Source organism: Pinus tabuliformis, chromosome 7 (genome assembly GCF_031772625.1).
Source record: "Pinus tabuliformis cultivar Carrire ecotype Pingquan chromosome 7, CPIR1, whole genome shotgun sequence".
In the NCBI taxonomy this organism is placed as follows: Eukaryota; Viridiplantae; Streptophyta; class Pinopsida; order Pinales; family Pinaceae; genus Pinus; species Pinus tabuliformis.
In genome coordinates this window covers 1,675,757,160-1,675,778,306 of record NC_142293.1, presented here as the reverse complement: position 1 = coordinate 1,675,778,306, position 21,147 = coordinate 1,675,757,160, and positions in this window count along the sequence as shown.

The window sequence follows — 21,147 nt, the reverse complement described above, 5'->3', positions numbered from 1 at the left end:
GGGAAATGTCGCGTATAAGGGATAAAACACTATTTTTTAAATTTTAGGACCAGATCTGGAAGGAGGGGTTGCCCCCATGAGTACAGCATCACAAACCATAAGAGTGAGATTTGGAGCTATAACACTTCCACATACCACCCGACCATAGATTGTGATGAGCCAATTCTCTCTTTCAGCTAGTCACCCTCATGTCATATCCAAGCGTGAATGTGGGATCTCATGGAATAAACCAAACAAAACCAAACTAGGGCTTTGAGAGGCCAAACTATCTCAACCCTCAAGCAGTGATTCCACTTCACGGCTAGACATTTACAACACAAACCAGATCGGTCTCTACCCAAGTTGTCTAGGGCTCTAGGAACTAATAACTCAATCCACAACCTTCCAAGGATCCATAGCATTTGTCTAACCCGACTCCAGGACTAGCAACTCAACCCACCAAGGGATCTAGAGAATTTGTCCAACCTAAGATCCAGGATTAGTAACTCAACCCAAGTTGTTCCAGGGCTTCCAGAGTGTTTGTTCCAACCCACATACATAAGGAATTATGAGCACTAACTAGACGACAATTAATTGGAAAAACTCACAACATCATGCCTATCTAGGAAATAGCAAGACTAGGATAAAAACCATTGATAATCTAGGAAATCCTCCATGCTAATGACAGATCATAACCAGATAATCACATGCATATACCATGGTGTAGGGACCAACCCCATATATATATATATTTCTTTTTTTTAAATACTAAAAATACAACCATAAGAAAATAGCATTGGGAACTCAAAAATTATTAAGCATTATATAAAACCTTCCTGAATTTCACTTTATTGAACATATCATCTAATTTACATGTTATTAACTAAAACCATAATGAAGTCATACAAAATAATATTATAACAACATAGGTACCGTTCACTAGGAGACGAGATTCAAACTTGACTTGCCACTATTTTCCCTCCTTTGTTGTCGGTCGCCTCCAAGTGTGAATGTCGACGTGCTTAATCCGAATGCAATGACCCACCGGTTGACCTCCCAGCCTACTCCTTGGGTACTCTCCTTCCCCGCGGACCCCCAAGTTGCAATGGGGTTGTACAACGGAGGAATGTATTAGCTGGTAGAGGAGAGCACTCTTTGGCTCAAGAGTCCCCTCTCTAAATTCCTCTACCTCACCAAACTCACTATAGCTCGTAGTCACTACTCTGACATAATCTCATCCATCCAACAATAGGGTAAAGAAAAGTCCCTTCTCCCATGGCCTACCCCTTCCTTTATAGGAGTCCTCATAGGTGACACGTGGAATTTCATGCATAATTAATTATTTTTGATAATCCAATGTTTTTATTATTCACCCACCCATGTGTCACTCTCTCATCAAGGGTCTCCAAAATTATTTACTTAAATTTTAATTTAAAACTAATATTTTTCTTCACCTCAACAAGATTCCTATTTCTTCTCCTAGTTGTCTCTTGATCCCCCTTTTTACTCCTTAATTTGTGTTCATTACTGAAGTCAATTGATTGATCAAGATTTGATCCCCTATCTACTCCCTAATTTAACTCAAGTTGTCTCTTAGATGGATATTCTTATGTTGGTTGTTGCCACATGGAGGTTCTCTAAATTTCTCTAAAATTTAATTTATTTATCTTATTTTAATTCACCATCCTCTTCTCTTAATTAGGTTTAACTATTTTAGGATTAATGTTTATCCTTACATTGATGTTCCTCTTTCCCCTTTTTACCTAATTAAACTACATTATCTACCTAATATTTTCCAACATGGGAAAGGTAGAGTTTTTAAGGTAAATATTTTATTTCTTCCTATGATCCTCTTAACCCAAGTTTTATTCTTGATTTAATTACCTCGGTTTCTAACATCATTTACCCTTGATGTGATTTTACTTGTTTTCATATCTTGATTATATTTATTAATTAATTTATTTTTAATGATTCCAAGGGTGCCAAGTTTGGTCGTTCCCTTCAAGAACTTCCCTTGAAGTTCCAAGGGTGTCATGCCTAACAGTTTATTTGTGATGCCAAGGGTGCCAAGTTGGTCGTGCCCTTCAAGAAATTCCCTTGAAGTTCCAAGGGTGCCATGCCACTTTCCCTTCAAGCATTCAATGGCTACGAGGGGAAAGTATAGGTGCAACGACAGAGACCACTATAATCTCTTATGTTTCCTGCTATGGTGAGAATAATGGTGCTGGGGATCAAGGAATCTACCTTGTTGCGCACCCCCCGGTAAAATCCTTATGCGCGACCCAACTTTTGGACTTTCCCTCATGATATCGTGATCTTCATGGCAAAGGTGTTTCAACCTTTCCAGCCCAATTCACAGCGGGAGTGCTAGTGGGTGATATCAGGGACACTGTCTCACCCCTCCCATAGTCCCTATATATTTTTTTTTAAATACTAAAAATACAACCATTATAGGATTGGTCCCTATACATGCATCCATAAGTCAACAAGGAAATCACACATGTAATCTTTTATCTGCAAAACAATCGAGCTGTAGTTGTTGATCCACCAGTTCCCTTGCGCTTTCCTGCTTTCCTTTGCCTTCTTTCTCCAAATCCAACGAAAACTAGAGTGCTCCAAGCACGCTCCAAAAATGCTCCAAGCTTTCTCTAAGTGTGCAAGAGTACGAGAGAGTGAGAGAATAAAAGAAAGCTCTACTATAGAATTTTCAAAAGTTGTGAACTGATCCTTAGAATAATTTTTTATCATTGATGCCTCTATTTTCTTTATTTTCCTCTATTTTTCCTTCAATTTCCTCCTCATGAAAATATGTGACCTTTCATCTCCCTTTTCTCCCATTTTCCATTATTTTCATAAATAAAATGCCAATTAATGCTACTTTCCTTTGCTAATGCCTTTTCCAATTCCATAGCCATTTATTAGTCAATAGTGATCTCCATCACTATGTTTTTCCCAACATTCAACTTGGAATATAGGTCCCATGACCTTGGTATTTTTTTTACATAGAAAATAAACCAAGGGATATTGCAAACCCATCCCCCATGGGGGGACATTGTCCTTAGTGTTCAACGACACTTATAAATAAAAAAACACATGTTTCCCATAGAGGTTTATAGCAAAACTCGATATAGCATTTACATCATATCATATTGATAAAGACGTAACCAACATAGCATGAACACCATACCGCTTATTAGATCTTTATAACACAACTCGATGCAATATTTACATACATATTCATATATAGACATAACCAAAACAAAAGGTCGAAACATATATCAAAGCACATTCACTCAACCAGCGAATAGAGAAGGATACATAACCCACATTGGATCATCCATCTCCAATGTAGCTTCATCAGGCCCAAAGTGCTTCCGCTGCACTTTAACTTTCTCGATTGCTTGATTTCGGAGCATGAGAATCTTTTGCTGCAAAATGCATTAAGGTTCCGAATGGAATTCTCCTTCGGGATCCACCTACAATATAGACCAGTAAATCACATGATCATGACCTTTCACATACTTCTTAACTAATGACACATGGAAAACATCATGTACTTTCATTGTCAGGGGCAGTGCAAGTCGGTAGGCTACTGGTCCAACTCTCTCAAGAATAATTAAAGGCCCTTAATACTAGGGTTCCAGCTTGGCACATAACCAAATCCTTAAGGAACTCTTCTTGGGATTGATGCATAAGTACACATTCTCCCCAACCTGAAACTCCTTAAATTCCCTACTCCGATCTACATAACTCTTATGTATGTCTTGTGCTGCCTTTAGATTCTTCTTAATAAACTACATTTCATGTTCCATCTCTTCCAACATATCTGATCCAATCAATACCCTGTTCATTGGATCACTCCAATCGATAGGAGTATTACAACTCCACCCATAAAGAGCCTCAAACAAACTCATCTTCAAATATTCTTGATACCCATTATTATATGAAAAATCCATTATTGGAAGATACTCTTCCCTCTTGCACTACTGATGCATAACATACATCCTCAACGTGTCCTCAAGAATCTTGTTGACCCTCTTTAAATGTCCATCTATATGCGAATGATAAGTTTTAATGAAATCCAACTTATACCCAAACCTGTAATTAACTCCTTCCAAAACCTAGAAGTGAACTTGGCATCTCTGTTTGACACAATATTCCTAGGAATACCATGTAATCTCACTATCTCCTTGATGAAGACCTGTGCTACCTCACTAGCTAAATTCATAGACTTAAATGGAATGAAGTGTGCTAACTTTGTCAATGTGTAAACCACAATCATAATAGAATCATGTTGTCTAGAAGTCCTATGCAAAATTGTAATGAAATCCATGGAAATGACCTCCCATCTCCACTTTGGAATCAGAATCAACTGCAGTAAACCACCTGGATGCTTACATTTTGCTTTTACCTATTGACAATCCAAACGTATCATAACAAAATCTGCAACCTCTTTCTTTAAATTTTGCCAGTGATAGAAACTCTTAACCTTTGTCAATGCCTTTTGATATCTCGAGTGACCTGAATACGACTTGACATGAAATTACACCGAGATAAGTTTCTTGATCTCACTGTTACCTGACACATAGATCCTGTTCCTAAATCTGACAAAACTATCTATAGTGAGATGATAATCCACATATTGTTCACCTATACCTTGTTACTGTAACCTGTGCTTAAGCTGTTAGTACCTGTCATCCTATTGTCCTACCTGTAATATTTGTTCCTGTAAATATGTCCCACATGAACTCATTGCGGCTATGTGATTTGCATGTACTCTTCTGCTAAGATCATCTGCGATCCTATTCTTTTTTCCCTTAATGTACCTGATCTCAAAGTCTAACTTGCTAAGTCTAACCAACCACCTAGCTTGCCTAGCATTTAGAATAGGTTGGTCAAATAAGTATCTCAATCCACTGTGGTCACTCATCAATATGAACCTCCAGCCAAGAATATTGTGTCTCCACATATTCAATGCATGGATGATCATTGCCAACTGAAGATCGTGAGTCACATAATTCTATTTGTTCTCATTTAATTTCCTTGACTCATAACATAATATCCATCCTTCCTGCATTAGGACTCCACCAAGTTCCCTCTTGCAAGCATCTATACATACCACTACGCTTTATTTGGATCTTCAATCATCAATACTAGAGCATTTATAAGTAATTGTTTCAACTGCTCAAAACTAGTTGCACATTCCTCTATCCATTCAAATTTATTTCCTTTCCTCTGCAATGATGTAAGAGGATAGGTGATCTGCGAAAAGTTCCTAATGAATCGCCTATAATAACTTGATAGTCCCATGAATGATATAACCTCATCTACATTCCTAGGAGTTTCCCACTCCATGATATCTCTAATCATTTTTTGGTCTATTGCTATACATTCCTTGGAAACCACATGCCCCAAGTAATGAACCTCTATCTGAAAGAAACTGCATTTACTAAATTTGGCATACAATTGATGTTATCTCAAAAATTTCAACATTGTTGCTAAGTGTTTTGCATCCTCTTCTTCATTCTTAGAATATATCAATATGTGATCAATAAATACTATCAACAACTTGTCCAGATAAGGGTGCAACACACTATTCATTAAACACATGAAAGTAGTTGGAGCATTAGTTAGACCAAAAGGAATTGCAAAAAACTCATAATTCCCATACCTATTCTGGAAGGAAGTCTTGTATATGCCTTCTTCCTTGATGATATCATAATCTCATATCAAATCTTTGAGAACAATGCTATTCCATTTAGCTGGTGAAACAAGTCATCAATCCGCTATAAAGGGTACCGGTTCTTGATCGTCACCATGTTCAACTGCCTGTATTCAATGCACAATATGAGAGTTCCATCCTACTTTTTCACAAACAACACTTGTGCACCCCAAGGCAACAAAATTGGCCTAATGTGTCCCTTGTCAAGCATTTCCTTAAGCTGCAATTTCAGTTCCACTAATTCTAGAGTGCTTATCCTCTACGGTGCCTTTGATGTTGGTGCTGCTTCCGACATCAACTCAATAGAAAAGTCCACTTCCCTATGTAGAGGAAACCATGAAATATCTACTAGAAATACATCCTGAAATTGTTGCAAAACCAAATACCTATTTAAGACTTCAACATCCTCAATATCCTTACCTTTATCACTAGAAATATGAACTGTAAACAATACACATCCTTTCCTGCTACTGCGCTTGACCTGCATAATTGTAACCATCCTCACTGATGTAGGATTCTTCTTACCCTACAAAATTCTCTTCTCTCCATCATCATCCAAGCACTCAATAGCCTTATCATAGCAATCCACCTTAGTCTTGTGAATGTACAACCAATCCATACCTAATAGCATACTGTATGATCCCAATGGAAGCACATTTAGATGTGCTGATGTAGACATACCATTCAACTCAAATGCACAAGATCTTACCCAATGATGAACTCTTTTCTTAGTACATATAGCCAACTACACTAACCAAGACTCTACATGCACTTCTTTATTCAAACCACACTTATCCACTAGGTCAGGACTGATATAACTATAGTTAGATCCAGGGTCAATCAAAATAGAAACAACTTGATCACAAAGCTTACCTTCCATATCGATAATAGATGTCTGATGATCAACCTACCTATTATCCAATGCTGTATAAATCCGAGGAATACTTTGTCCAATGTCCCCAACTTTCTATGCCTCTTGAGCACTATGGATTTGCGGTCTGCCACCATGATGATGTTGAAAATATCTCCTACAAGGATCCTTGCCACAACTCCAACACTGTAAAGGCTTTCTGCCATCACCCTTGTTCTACTCCTCAGACTGAAATCTTGATCCTTTGTTAGTTGCATTGAACTTCTTGTATGGTGTTGCATTCTCCGTGTCATCTTTATCCTAAGGTTTTCCTCTATTCCTAACCCACTTTCCCTTATTATTATCATTACCCTTCCAATCCTTCTTAGACTCAGTCTTACACTTTGATTTCTTATGATAGTGCTTCAAATTTCTAATGGCCTCCTCTAGTGATCTAGGCTCATCAAAATCGATCTTGTCTTTGAATGATGCTAGAAATCCATTGATGAATCTATGAATCTTGGCTTTCTCCTCCTTAAGATACGGCATAAATCTCAACAACTGCTAGTATACTCCTCATCTATCATCAATACCATCTTTAGCTCATATAACTCCTTTTCCTTTCATCATAGTATCTTTCAGATAGATACTTTTTCGTGAAAAGTCTCTTGAACCCACTCCAAGTCAACACCTCTTCCTGAATTCCTATGACATCCTTCACATATTCCCACCAAATGTCTGCTTTTCCTTTAAGACTGAAAGTAGTTATCCTAGATTTCATATTCTCTGAGTAATCATGCAATCAGAAAAAAATATTCATCCCAAGCAACCAAGCTTTTGCATCTTATGCCTTCTTCATTTATCCATCAAATGTAGGAGGTTTTTCTTTCTTAAACTCCCCTGGAAGGTACCTCTTCTCACTCCTCCTATATGGATGGTAACGGTGATGACGATGTTGTATCTCTGAACCAGAACTAGAATGAAATCCATGGTCATTACCCCTCCTATCAGATGTATCAAAGAACCTACCATATTTGATTGTATCATCCCTGTCAAACCTGTATCCTGACTGAGACTTGTTGCAATATGCCCCATTGGTCCTTTCCTCTTGTCCATGAATGATCCTAAGCAGACCTTGTCTCTGCAAATATGAAAAGCTCTGAAGGATCATTGCATTAACCTCTTCTTGTTTCTCTTGTTCCCTAACAAGTCTTTCTTATGACTGAATTATTCTGTCATTATCCGCCTTACAAATTCTGATATCTTCCTTCAAACTTCTCAATGTGTTTTCTATGTTAGGGGAATGCTCATCACCATGATGATCATCTGATATGTAGGGAGAATCGCATGAACCTACCTTCTAGGTTCCATTAAGGAAGTGGGGCAAAGGACAAAATGACATCTCATAACATTCTATAGGGATACAGGTCACTCAGAGGCTAAGTAACCACCCTAGGTGGCCAAAACCTGAGCTGGAAACCCTTTTCCCTGACTTGAGTCCCCAACCAAACCCACAAAAATCCCTCCATGTGGTTGGAAGCCTCCAACCACATGCACAAGCCTGCATCCATGCGGTTGCAACCCAATTTGTCTAGTTACGAGCATGCGGTCCTGAGATTTGAGCCTAGATTCTAGGCCAGCCTCAAGACCACTGCCCAAAACTTTATGTAACTTCTCAGAATCACTAATGGCATGAAAATAATTTAGACATACAAACTTGAAGGCATAACTTGACGTATATTACCTAGAACATAACATGAATTTCGTCAAACATGTTGCAAACAAGTAAGCTACAGGTCATAAATGCATATTTGATCATAAAAGTCTGAGATTCATATGAGAATCACCGAGAAGGCCCTATGCCCTCTCCACATAGATGCAAAACCACTTATTAGTTTATACATTCATCACCGATCAATACCTCAATGATGCATGACAAGAGCCCTAGAAAATTCACATCATATAAACAACATATACTTAGAAAATAACCAACATATAAATGATGACAACTCAACCATAATATCACCAACACATTTCCATTAAATATACATGAATCACAATAGAAGAATATCTCTTATTAACATAGGGAAATACCAACCAAGTCAGGAACTTCCACATACCACCTGACCATAGATTGGGCTAAACCAAATCTCTCTTTTAGCCAATCACCCCCACGTCATATTCCATGCATGAATTTGAGATCTCATGGAATAAACCAAACAAAACTAAACCAGGGCTTTGAGAGGCCAAACCACCTCAACCCTCAACCAGTGGTTCCACCTCATGGTTGGACATCACTAACACCAACCATGTCGGTTTCTACCCAAGTTGTCCAAGGCTTCAAGAACTAGTAACTTAACCCACAACCCGCCAGGGGTCTAGAGCGTTTGTCCAAACCAGTTCTAGGACAAGTAACTCAACCCACCAAGGGTCCAAAGTGTTTGTCCAAGTTAGGCTCCAGGACTAGTAACTCAACCCAAGTTGTTCTAGGGATCCCAGAGCGTTTGTCCAGGTTAGGCTCTAGGACTAGTAACTCAACCCAAGTTGTTCTAGGGATCCCAGAGCATTTGTTCCAACCCATAACCATAAGGAATTGTGAGCACCAACTAGAAAACAATCAAGTGGAAAAACCCACAACACCAGGGCTATCCAGGAAATGGAAAGGCTAGGCTAAAAACCATTGTCAATCTAGGCAATCCTCCATGCTGATGATAGATCATAACCATATAATCACATGCATATACCATGCATCCGTGAATCAACAAGGAAATCACACATGCAACCTGTTACCTGCAAATAAATCCAGTTGTAGCTAGTGATCCACCAGATCCCTTGTGCTTTCTTTCTTTCCTTTGCCTTCTTTCTCCAAATCAAATGAAAACTATAGTGCTCCAAGAATTCTCCAAAAATGCTCCAATATTTCTCCAAAAATGCTCCAAGATTTCTCTAAGTGTGCAAGAGTATGAGAGAGTGAGAGAATAAAAGAGAGCTCCACCATGAACTGTCAAAAGTTGTGAACTGATCCTCAGAAGCCCTTTTATAATTGAGGCCTCTATTTTCTTCATTTTCATCTATTTTTCCTTCTATTTCCTCCTCATGCAAATTTGTGACCTTTCATCTCCCTTTTCTCTTATTTTCCATTATTTTCATAACTAAAATGCCAATTAATTCCACTTTGCATTTGCCAATTTCCATAGCCATTTATTAATCACTAGTGATCCCCATCATTATGTTTTTCCCAACATTCAATTTGGAATACGTGTCCTATGACCTTGGTCTTATTTTTTTATTTACATAGAAAATCAACCACGGGTTCTTACAAAAAAGCACTCTTGAATAAGGATTTAATAACGTATATATGGAAAAACAACTAGTTGTGCAAAGAAAGCTATGAAAAAATGAAATAATATGTGTGAAAGTAGATTTCATTGTGCGTGAGCGGAGGCGACAACAATGCCATATTACAAATGAAAAATGAAATGTCCACCCTACGCTAACGATGAAATACACAACAAACACTCCCTTGATAAATTAATTAGCAGTAGAGGTAGGGACTATGCTGCATCACAACTATTCCTCTTGTTTATAATCATTTATACCAGGACAAATCTTTGGCTGAAAAGTGAAACTCTTTCATCAAAAAGTTAAATTGAAATGGGGTCCGCATGAATGAATCAGAGGATCAACTAGTATGGAGTTGGGACAATACTGTGAGTAGGGTTAGAGAAAATATAACATACACAATTATTTCATACTCTGTTGTGGACTATGGTATCAAATGATGGACCAACAACATTTGGAAATGGAACAGACCAAATAAACGTAAATGTTTTGCCTAGCTAGTGCTACAAAACAAAATGCTGACCTGGAAAAATTTGCAGAAAAGAGGTTTTGCAGGTCGAAACCAATGTCGTCTTTGTAGAAATCAGGATGAATTTGTTGATCACACTTCATTAGCTTTCAATTTACTAAGATAATTTGGCATTTGGTCTTGAAGATCTTGGGCATTAGAGAACATATTGCAAATACCTCCTTTGTGGAATCCCTACAATATTAGGTGGGAAAACTTAAAAATTATCTTTCTCTTCCTATCTTTGTGACTTGGGGTATCAGACTCCTAAGGAACAAGATAATCTTCAAAAATGAAAACTTGAATATTCTTGATCTCTCTACCAGGATTGTTTCTCATTACAAGGAATACTCTCCATTAGAATTCCAAACGAATTTGAGAAGAATACACTTCCCTCACTTGCTAGGAATTCCAATAAATCAGTTTCTAGCATATTTACAGAGAGTTTAATGCAACCATTGACAACTTATCAAAAAAAGCTTTCCAAATGGAACCTGGATTTATATATTACGAAGAAATCAAAGGAACAACCATCCAAAATTCTCAAACAATTCCTTTAAGCTGATGGTAACATTCTTGCAGATATCAAATAGTTATGTAAGCAATTTTCTCCTTACATCTCTTCATTTTGGAAACAGTCAAATGATGAGATCTACAACTATTTATGATGTCCACTTTCAATTTTTACAGTCAACATGTAATCTTCACTTGGGACATGTTTCACTTTCAGTTTTTTCCAATCATCTTGCATTTATTATATGGGACAATTTTCCCAAGTTTGTTGAGTGTTTTTCTTTAACACTCATAACTGTAATTTTGAATTTTCTTGTCTACTAAAAGTTGTTTATAAATTCAGATTGTACTTTTTTTATTGGAAAAAAATATCATATTTTATTGGAAAAATTCATATTTCATTTCTATAAACATTTTAAATACATTGTTAAGATTTTTTTCCAAAACTATAATCAATAGAAAGTAATATATATAGATTAAATATATATTTTTCCAAAACTTAAGTTTAAAATTTATTTTAAATATACTTATACAAAATATATAAAAAAAAAACATCAACATTTGTGCAGAGACATTCATTACATATAAGACACAATGTTGCTTCAATATATTTTTTAAGATATTAGTGATTTGTAACATTCCACACCATACATGTTGTAATATTTTATATATGAAATGGAATTACAAGTTTGTTATAAATAAAATAAAATCAAGACTAGATTAAAGAGTTAGTTTTAAAATTTAACTTAAAAATTATTAATTTATATATTATAGGTAATGAATATAAAATATAAAATATAAATTTAAGTTAATAATTTATGAATAAATCATATATAATTTATTAATAATTAATAAAAAATTTTATTATAAAATAATTATAATTAATAATTTAAATTAAAAATTTCATATATATTATTATTTTTATTTTTATTTAAAAATCTCAAAATCATTTGAACATTAATTTAATCAAATTTTAATATAATAGATTTAAAAAGTTAACATAACTAACTTAAATTTAAGTATTAATTTATGTGATATAATTTTAATTACAAAAATTAAATATAATATAATCCAAAAGACAAAATTACTTAATTACATATTATTTTAAATTGTTGAGAAACTTTCAGTGATAATTCTATAGAAGAAGTTTTATTGATGTGTTTTGAACCAACTAGTGTGGTTCATCGTAAAGACAAAACTTTTCCTATATAATTATTGCCGAAAATATTTCAATAATTCAAATATAGCTCACAAACCTAAATTAGAAAAAAATATACATACCATCTTTTCAAAACTTTTTAACTAAATCTCTTGTAAACCTTATATGAATCACAGAAGCCTCAATTCAATAAAAGAAAACTATTCTCATAAATCTATGAATTCTAATAAAATAGGAAGAAAGTTATGAATGCACCCTATATCAATTAATAAAAACTATGAGAAAAGTGTATGGGAAGAATTCCGAATGTTATTGGTATAAGGAAATTGATGTGAAAATTTACGGTTTAATTAAAAAAATTATTAAAAAAATAAATATATTTTAATATAAAAATTAAGTTTATTATAACATTATATTTGTAGAGTTGAGGCTTCTGTGATCCATATTAAGTTTACGAGAGATTTTTCGGCAAAAATCACATGAAATACCATTTGTCGACGCGTTTCGAACCAACTAGTGTGGTTCATCGTTAGGACAAGTTGAAGAAACAGATCTAGCTTAGCATCTTAAATAGTCTGAGTAGAGCCTCCAACGGCTAACTTGACCAGTGGCTAAATTTGACTTTTGGACCGGGGTCAAATTTTATTTTATTTTATTTTTTATTTTTTTATTTTAACTTAACGGAAATTAGTTATATTAGGTGACCAATCCCTTAAATACATATAAAAATATATAAAATAATTTTAATTGGTGTTAATAGTTAGTTAAAAATGTATTATTAAATAATTAAAAATGATAAGTTATTTAGTATTTAAATGGAAATTAGTTATATAAATGACCTTTCTTATAATATATGAATAAATTATATGTATATATAAATATATAAAGTAATATTAATAGGTTATTAAGATAAAAGTTAGTTAGAATTAATAAATATAATCGAACGAGAAAATTAAATTAATTTAAATATCTAAATGTAAAAAAAAAATAAAAATAAAAATAATAATAATAAATTAATTAAGAGAGTAGATGGCTATAAAAAGTACTAATAATATAAAAATATCAGGAAAAAGAATAAAAATAAAAAATAAATGAATAAAAAAATAAATAAAAATAAAAATAAATAAATAACACGAAAATAATATTAAGTTAACTTAAATATCTAAGAATATATATATATATATATATATATATATATATATATATATATATATATATATATATATATATATATATATCTAAAACGAGAAAATAATATTAAGTTAACTTATACTTATAATAATAATAATAATAATAATAATAATAATAAAAAATTAATTAAGAAAGTAGATGGTTATAAAAGGTACTAATAACATAAAAATATCAGGAAAAAAAAACAACGAGGAGGGGGGCGGAAAAAACGACTAGGAAGAGAGCGCTGGGACCCAACACCTACTGATTTTCCAACCATCCTCTCTATTGAGATTGCTCGACCTCTTTTCAATCTCAAGCGCTTCCCTAAATTTCCAATGATGGAAGTGCGAAACTTTAGCAATAACACTGGCCTCCTCAATACAAACATGATGATTGGTTTTCTCAGCATGTTCAGCTAAAACGGAAGACTTAGCTCTCCTATGCTTAAGGTCCGCTGCGTGCTCACTAATCCTTTGATATTTATTATCAATAATTAATAAATGGAGAAAAAGTTAATTTAATATAGGTTGCATTATTATTATGGTTAAAATAAAAAATAAAAGAATGTGATATGTGTTACAGATAGAAAATGGTATGTGGAATTTTTGGTTATGTGGATAGGATTCGAATAGATCTCTATGTGATGTAGTAAGCAAAGTTTTTACATATGATGCAACCCTCATTTTCCTCCTTTCGTCTTCTATGAGTTTGGTTCTACCCCTTAGCAACATGGTTGAGGATGAGCTCAACTTCTCTGAGGATCCATTCGATATTGACAACATTTGGAGGAGCCCATTAAAGACCTTCCCACCTCTAGAAGCAATGGGAATTTCAACTCATGAAAAGGGTCTGACACATCTGACAACCCTGGTAAACACCAAAAATGAGGCATAAAGGGTTTATAAAGAGGTACAATATTTGACTGCCATTCCTCAGTGATCCGAATGGAAAATGGCATCAACCCATGGTACTCATCCACCCATATTATTCATCGACCCATGGAATTTACCCATGGTATTGTAAATGGCATCCGCCCGTGGTATTGTAAAATCCACCCATGGTATTCATTCACCCATGGAATTTACCCATGGTATTGTAAATGGCATCTGCCCGTGGTATTGTAAAATCCACCCATGGTATTCATTCACCCATGGAATTGACCCGTGGTATTGTAACTGAAAAATACTATAAGTAACAAGTCACATTTTGTAAAAGGATAGGTTGTCTGCCACAATGTAGCCTTTACAGTTATTATCGGTTTTAATAAAAAAGTTTCTTTGTGGTTTTGTTTATTGGGCATTCTCTTATTTTTCTTCTGGCAATGCAAGTTTTCAGATCTTGGGGGTCTCTCCTCCCAAGATCCATTTCAATCTTCTAGATCTTGGGGCCTTTCCCCCAAGATCCATTTCAGGTTTTCAGATCTTGGGGTCCTTTCCCCCAAGATCCAATTCAATCTTTTAGATCTTGGGGGCCTCCTCTCAAGATCCGGATCAGTGGTATCAGAGCAGGTTATGATTCCATGGGAACGAGGGTTTGATGCATGTTTCAATTTCAAATTTTGCAGCAATATTCAACAAACTTCAAGCATTTGCTACAACCTCCACAGAGCACTTTCTTGGGTCAAGCGGGAAGAATTTTTCTTTTCTCATTTTTTTTGCAGAATTTTTTTTGGGCGGCGACTTTGCAGATCAGATCTGTACATTTTGGTGCAAGATCTGTATTCCTGGTGAAAAAATAGCCGATTTCAAAAAAAAAATCGATTGAATCAGAGTCCGGATGAAGAAGATATCGCTGATTTAAAAATCAGTGGGTTTGCAGACAATTTTCAGGGCAGCGATTTTGCGGCGCAGATCTAGATGTCCTGGTACAAGATCTGCAAAATCTAATTGCAGATCTGGATTCTTTGGGAAAGACTACCCAACTTCAAAAAAAAATCAGTCGAATCGGAGTCCGATGAGGGAGATATCGCTGATTTAAAATCAGCTCTTTTTTGCAGAAATTTTGGTGACGGCGGGAGAGTTGCAGCGCAGATCTGGAATTCTAGTGCCTGGATCAGGATTTCTATCATATGGGCAGATGCAAAATGGTCTTTCTGCTTCCAAAAACAGGTTATAATAAATATTCTGAGTTATATTGGCCGAGTTATGTCCATTTTAATTCTGGAGCAGCATTCGGAGTGGGTTTCCATTGGAGACGTGCCCTCCCACCCCACTTTAGTAGGCACCTGCTTCACATTCATCAGTTTCAACATAGCAGCAATCGGCTTGGGTTATTTGGAGATGTGCCCTCCCACCCCAGGCTATGTAGGCACCTGCTACTTCATCAGCAACCAACATCATGGTTGTGGGTCATCCACAAACCCACACTTCATCGAAGTCCATTTGCTAGACCGTACACTGTTAGTATCACAGTTGGTCACAAGCATTACAGGGTATCTCTATCCTCGGATCTTCGTTCTTCATGGTTATGGGTCATCCACAAACCCACAGTTCATCGAAGTCCATTTGCTAGGCCACACACTGTCAGAATCACAGTTGGTCACAAGCATTACAGGGTATCTCTATCCTCGGATCTTCATTTTCAGGGTTTTGGGTTAACCACGTAAAACCCTTATCTTCAGTGGATCTTCATATTCAACAAAGGCTTTGCAGGAGGGAAATTTACGCAATGGGGACCATTGCTTCTTAAGGAGGGAGGAATGATCCGAATGGAAAATGGCATCAACCCATGGTACTCATCCACCCATATTATTCATCGACCCATGGAATTTACCCATGGTATTGTAAATGGCATCCGCCCGTGGTATTGTAAAATCCACCCATGGTATTCATTCACCCATGGAATTTACCCATGGTATTGTAAATGGCATCTGCCCGTGGTATTGTAAAATCCACCCATGGTATTCATTCACCCATGGAATTGACCCGTGGTATTGTAACTGAAAAATACTATAAGTAACAAGTCACATTTTGTAAAAGGATAGGTTGTCTGCCACAATGTAGCCTTTACAGTTATTATCGGTTTTAATAAAAAAGTTTCTTTGTGGTTTGTTTATTGGGCATTCTCTTATTTTTCTTCTGGCAATGCAAGTTTTCAGATCTTGGGGGTCTCTCCTCCCAAGATCCATTTCAATCTTCTAGATCTTGGGGCCTTTCCCCCAAGATCCATTTCAGGTTTTCAGATCTTGGGGTCCTTTCCCCCCAAGATCCAATTCAATCTTTTAGATCTTGGGGGCCTCCTCTCAAGATCCGGATCAGTGGTATCAGAGCAGGTTATGATTCCATGGAACGAGGGTTTGATGCATGTTTCAATTTCAAATTTTGCAGCAATATTCAACAAACTTCAAGCATTTGCTACAACCTCCACAGAGCACTTTCTTGGGTCAAGCGGGAAGAATTTTTCTTTTCTCATTTTTTTTGCAGAATTTTTTTTGGGCGGCGACTTTGCAGATCAGATCTGTACATTTTGGTGCAAGATCTGTATTCCTGGTGAAAAAATAGCCGATTTCAAAAAAAAAATCGATTGAATCAGAGTCCGGATGAAGAAGATATCGCTGATTTAAAAATCAGTGGGTTTGCAGACAATTTTCAGGGCAGCGATTTTGCGGCGCAGATCTAGATGTCCTGGTACAAGATCTGCAAAATCTAATTGCAGATCTGGATTCTTTGGGAAAGACTACCCAACTTCAAAAAAAAAATCAGTCGAATCGGAGTCCGGATGAGGGAGATATCGCTGATTTAAAATCAGCTCTTTTTTGCAGAAATTTTGGTGACGGCGGGAGAGTTGCAGCGCAGATCTGGAATTCTAGTGCCTGGATCAGGATTTCTATCATATGGGCAGATGCAAAATGGTCTTTCTGCTTCCAAAAACAGGTTATAATAAATATTCTGAGTTATATTGGCCGAGTTATGTCCATTTTAATTCTGGAGCAGCATTCGGAGTGGGTTTCCATTGGAGACGTGCCCTCCCACCCCACTTTAGTAGGCACCTGCTTCACATTCATCAGTTTCAACATAGCAGCAATCGGCTTGGTTATTTGGAGATGTGCCCTCCCACCCCAGGCTATGTAGGCACCTGCTACTTCATCAGCAACCAACATCATGGTTGTGGGTCATCCACAAACCCACACTTCATCGAAGTCCATTTGCTAGACCGTACACTGTTAGTATCACAGTTGGTCACAAGCATTACAGGGTATCTCTATCCTCGGATCTTCGTTCTTCATGGTTATGGGTCATCCACAAACCCACAGTTCATCGAAGTCCATTTGCTAGGCCACACACTGTCAGAATCACAGTTGGTCACAAGCATTACAGGGTATCTCTATCCTCGGATCTTCATTTTCAGGGTTTTGGGTTAACCACGTAAAACCCTTATCTTCAGTGGATCTTCATATTCAACAAAGGCTTTGCAGGAGGGAAATTTACGCAATGGGGACCATTGCTTCTTAAGGAGGGAGGAATGATCCGAATGGAAAATGGCATCAACCCATGGTACTCATCCACCCATATTATTCATCGACCCATGGAATTTACCCATGTATTGTAAATGGCATCCGCCCGTGGTATTGTAAAATCCACCCATGGTATTCATTCACCCATGGAATTTACCCATGGTATTGTAAATGGCATCTGCCCGTGGTATTGTAAAATCCACCCATGGTATTCATTCACCCATGGAATTGACCCGTGGTATTGTAACTGAAAAATACTATAAGTAACAAATCACATTTTGTAAAAGGATAGGTTGTCTGCCACAATGTAGCCTTTACAGTTATTATCGGTTTTAATAAAAAAGTTTCTTTGTGGTTTTGTTTATTGGGCATTCTCTTATTTTTCTTCTGGCAATGCAAGTTTTCAGATCTTGGGGTCTCTCCTCCCAAGATCCATTTCAATCTTCTAGATCTTGGGGCCTTTCCCCCAAGATCCATTTCAGGTTTTCAGATCTTGGGGTCCTTTCCCCCCAAGATCCAATTCAATCTTTTAGATCTTGGGGCCTCCTCTCAAGATCCGGATCAGTGGTATCAGAGCAGGTTATGATTCCATGGGAACGAGGGTTTGATGCATGTTTCAATTTCAAATTTTGCAGCAATATTCAACAAACTTCAAGCATTTGCTACAACCTCCACAGAGCACTTTCTTGGGTCAAGCGGGAAGAATTTTTCTTTTCTCATTTTTTTTGCAGAATTTTTTTTGGGCGGCGACTTTGCAGATCAGATCTGTACATTTTGGTGCAAGATCTGTATTCCTGGTGAAAAAATAGCCGATTTCAAAAAAAAAATCGATTGAATCAGAGTCCGGATGAAGAAGATATCACTGATTTAAAAATCAGTGGGTTTGCAGACAATTTTCAGGGCAGCGATTTTGCGGCGCAGATCTAGATGTCCTGGTACAAGATCTGCAAAATCTAATTGCAGATCTGGATTCTTTGGGAAAGACTACCCAACTTCAAAAAAAAAATCAGTCGAATCGGAGTCCGGATGAGGGAGATATCGCTGATTTAAAATCAGCTCTTTTTTGCAGAAATTTTGGTGACGGCGGGAGAGTTGCAGCGCAGATCTGGAATTCTAGTGCCTGGATCAGGATTTCTATCATATGGGCAGATGCAAAATGGTCTTTCTGCTTCCAAAAACAGGTTATAATAAATATTCTGAGTTATATTGGCCGAGTTATGTCCATTTTAATTCTGGAGCAGCATTCGGAGTGGGTTTCCATTGGAGACGTGCCCTCCCACCCCACTTTAGTAGGCACCTGCTTCACATTCATCAGTTTCAACATAGCAGCAATCGGCTTGGGTTATTTGGAGATGTGCCCTCCCACCCCAGGCTATGTAGGCACCTGCTACTTCATCAGCAACCAACATCATGGTTGTGGGTCATCCACAAACCCACACTTCATCGAAGTCCATTTGCTAGACCGTACACTGTTAGTATCACAGTTGGTCACAAGCATTACAGGGTATCTCTATCCTCGGATCTTCGTTCTTCATGGTTATGGGTCATCCACAAACCCACAGTTCATCGAAGTCCATTTGCTAGGCCACACACTGTCAGAATCACAGTTGGTCACAAGCATTACAGGGTATCTCTATCCTCGGATCTTCATTTTCAGGGTTTTGGGTTAACCACGTAAAACCCTTATCTTCAGTGGATCTTCATATTCAACAAAGGCTTTGCAGGAGGGAAATTTACGCAATGGGGACCATTGCTTCTTAAGGAGGGAGGAATGATCCGAATGGAAAATGGCATCAACCCATGGTACTCATCCACCCATATTATTCATCGACCCATGGAATTTACCCATGGTATTGTAAATGGCATCCGCCCGTGGTATTGTAAAATCCACCCATGGTATTCATTCACCCATGGAATTTACCCATGGTATTGTAAATGGCATCTGCCCGTGGTATTGTAAAATCCACCCATGGTATTCATTCACCCATGGAATTGACCCGTGGTATTGTAACTGAAAAATACTATAAGTAACAAGTCACATTTTGTAAAAGGATAGGTTGTCTGCCACAATGTAGCCTTTACAGTTATTATCGGTTTTAATAAAAAAGTTTCTTTGTGGTTTTGTTTATTGGGCATTCTCTTATTTTTCTTCTGGCAATGCAAGTTTTCAGATCTTGGGGGTCTCTCCTCCCAAGATCCATTTCAATCTTCTAGATCTTGGGGCCTTTCCCCAAGATCCATTTCAGGTTTTCAGATCTTGGGGTCCTTTCCCCCCAAGATCCAATTCAATCTTTTAGATCTTGGGGGCCTCCTCTCAAGATCCGGATCAGTGGTATCAGAGCAGGTTATGATTCCATGGGAACGAGGGTTTGATGCATGTTTCAATTTCAAATTTTGCAGCAATATTCAACAAACTTCAAGCATTTGCTACAACCTCCACAGAGCACTTTCTTGGGTCAAGCGGGAAGAATTTTTCTTTTCTCATTTTTTTTGCAGAATTTTTTTTGGGCGGCGACTTTGCAGATCAGATCTGTACATTTTGGTGCAAGATCTGTATTCCTGGTGAAAAAATAGCCGATTTCAAAAAAAAAATCGATTGAATCAGAGTCCGGATGAAGAAGATATCGCTGATTTAAAAATCAGTGGGTTTGCAGACAATTTTCAGGGCAGCGATTTTGCGGCGCAGATCTAGATGTCCTGGTACAAGATCTGCAAAATCTAATTGCAGATCTGGATTCTTTGGGAAAGACTACCCAACTTCAAAAAAAAAATCAGTCGAATCGGAGTCCGGATGAGGGAGATATCGCTGATTTAAAATCAGCTCTTTTTTGCAGAAATTTTGGTGACGGCGGGAGAGTTGCAGCGCAGATCTGGAATTCTAGTGCCTGGATCAGGATTTCTATCATATGGGCAGATGCAAAATGGTCTTTCTGCTTCCAAAAACAGGTTATAATAAATATTCTGAGTTATATTGGCCGAGTTATGTCCATTTTAATTCTGGAGCAGCATTCGGAGTGGTTTCCATTGGAGACGTGCCCTCCCACCCCACTTTAGTAGGCACCTGCTTCACATTCATCAGTTTCAACATAGCAGCAATCGGCTTGGGTTATTTGGAGATGTGCCCTCCCACCCCAGGCTATGTAGGCACCTGCTACTTCATCAGCAACCAACATCATGGTTGTGGGTCATCCACAAACCCACACTTCATCGAAGTCCATTTGCTAGACCGTACACTGTTAGTATCACAGTTGGTCACAAGCATTACAGGGTATCTCTATCCTCGGATCTTCGTTCTTCATGGTTATGGGTCATCCACAAACCCACAGTTCATCGAAGTCCATTTGCTAGGCCACACACTGTCAGAATCACAGTTGGTCACAAGCATTACAGGGTATCTCTATCCTCGGATCTTCATTTTCAGGGTTTTGGGTTAACCACGTAAAACCCT